At 33.2% G+C, this 2,248-nt stretch overlaps 1 long non-coding RNA gene across 1 annotated transcript; it reads right to left on the minus strand.

The window, feature by feature from the left end:
* Positions 1-1,473: 1,473 nt before the first annotated feature.
* Positions 1,474-2,042, minus strand: LOC133326163 (uncharacterized). The gene is made up of 3 exons (XR_009754181.1): positions 1,907-2,042; positions 1,732-1,823; positions 1,474-1,663 (listed from the first exon to the last, which is right to left on the minus strand). It is a non-coding gene; the product is annotated as an uncharacterized LOC133326163 (long non-coding RNA).
* Between the last annotated feature and the right edge of the window lie 206 nt (positions 2,043-2,248).

Raw genomic sequence — 2,248 nt, forward strand, 5'->3', positions numbered from 1 at the left:
GGGAACCAACCTTGAATTATATAAGCCATTACTGTTATGAGTGCCATGTATCCTTTTTTTGCACAGCCGAAATATAACTGTGATGCTTTGGGCACAAAATACACCGCAAACTGTGTTCTCCCATAGAATTTTATAATCCAATTTTTCACGCAGTCATACAGCAATCGCATCACATCTTCATGGTATGCAAAAAAAAAAAAAAAAAAAAAATTGAAGTGGCTGTATACACTTTTACTTTTTTGTGTGGCGTAGTAACTGATGGGTATGAGGGAGGTAAAAATGAAAAATAAATGACAGGATATTTCTTATGTGTTTATGTTAATATTGTTAGGAAACATTTCAATTTTCTTGAAAGCGATATTATGTTTGGGGGGCAAGCTCCTTTGCAATATTTACAAAAATGAAAAAAAGTTAGTTGACATACTCTTTTCAGTGTCTTATTCTCATTTGTTGGCCGTTGCATTTTTATGTATTTAAAATTCTGGTTCGGAAGGTTTTATTTACTCTTTTATGGCATTAAATTCAACCTGATATTTTGCTTGGGATCCAAAGAATGCGAAAATGAACATAATTTACTATATCTATCATCTAACATCGCTCTTAAGATTTTAGATAGGGTCCTTAAAGATATGACGTTTATGTCGTCAATTTCTACTTATTTCCGATCCCTGCTCCGACAATTTAAAATCTATGCTCATATTTTGAATATATCCACTGATATGACGCGAATAATTCATCTAATCGAAAGAACATAGTAGGAGTAAGGAATGGTCAAAGGTCTTTGGGTATATATAAGAGATGCTTCTATGTTTCCTAATGTATATATATATATATATATATACAGGGTTTAAAATGCTAACGCCAAAATAGCAAAAACACAGAAAATTGCAGCACAGCCAAGCACAACTGCAACAAATAGCAATACATTACGAATAATTTTAGCAAGCAAAACTAAAGCTTCTTGATCTTGTCAACAGCTACAAAATAGCAATGAACAACTACAACATAATTGTCAACGCGACTAAAGGTGGGATCACATGATTGTCGCAATGCGCCAATTTAAACCAATTTTTATTGTCCAAAGTTTTACTACAATAAATAAATTGTCACAATCAAATTCTCTGCGGTCACATGATTGTCCAACTTTTCATAAATTTGATTGCCGCATATTGTCTCAAAACCATCAAGTGACAATTATTGTCCAACTTCAGTCACACGATTGTTCTACTACACGGCAAATATCAGAAGCAGCTGCTATGTGTCAAAGTTTGTTTATTAAAAATGTTAAAGCATTTAAAAATTTGTTTTATTAAGATGTGTTCTTTAAAAAAAAAGAAAATTGCAGCAGCTATAATTATGGTGTGTGCATTTGACGATGAGAAAAATGAAAGGAAAGAAAAGAAAAAAAAAGTAAATAGAAGTACGTGGGTCAGAGAGTGGCTCACAAAAAGAAGCACTGATGGTGCATGAATACTGCCAAACACATGGATGCTGTTCCACAGCTTGTATCAGCTCCTGTATTGCAGTGTAGGTCCAGGAACAAATTACACTTGGTTTTTTTCTTTTTTTCGGCACAGGTGTTTCTGGTTGCTGATCGGGGGAAAAGAACTCAAGCTCAGCTGAATTTTCGTATACAATGCAATCACCGAATTCCATATTAAAGCTGCAAATACATAATATGAACATAATTATAGCAAATACAACAATTTAAATTAACTTTACTTTACTTACGACAAAGAAATGTTGACGGTACAAACACAAGAAAAAATATTATTTAAAAAAAATCAGGTTATTGACGCGTATTGTCTTCTTTGATTGACGCACTAGAAAACAATAAATATTGACGCATTTTTCAACTTTAAATTTGCGCAAGGTTGTCTATTAACAGTTCACACGATTGTCGTACCAGAGTTGTATTTGATTGCCGCAAATCAGCACAATTTATTTTTGATTGTCGCATTGGACAATAAATTGTGCAATCACACGATTGGCATATAAAATGCACCAATAATTGGCGCATTGCGGCAATCATGTGATCCCGCCTTAACAACCAAAGCTTACAATGAAGACTAAGCACCTTGACTGTGGCTGCTTAGCAAGATTTTTAGCAAACAAAACCCGAGCATTTTTCGAGTTCAGTGTTGCCCATTGAAATTTTATAAATTAAATGAGATAATTAAAAATGGCGATTATGATAATTTCATTTTTTCGAACAAAGACAATTAGTAATACTTGCTAAAGAGTTTAA

The sequence above is a fragment of the Musca vetustissima genome, unplaced genomic scaffold (assembly GCF_032173495.1).
Source record: "Musca vetustissima isolate MV318-11 ecotype Yass unplaced genomic scaffold, APGP_CSIRO_Mvet_v1 utg356902, whole genome shotgun sequence".
In the NCBI taxonomy this organism is placed as follows: Eukaryota; Metazoa; Arthropoda; class Insecta; order Diptera; family Muscidae; genus Musca; species Musca vetustissima.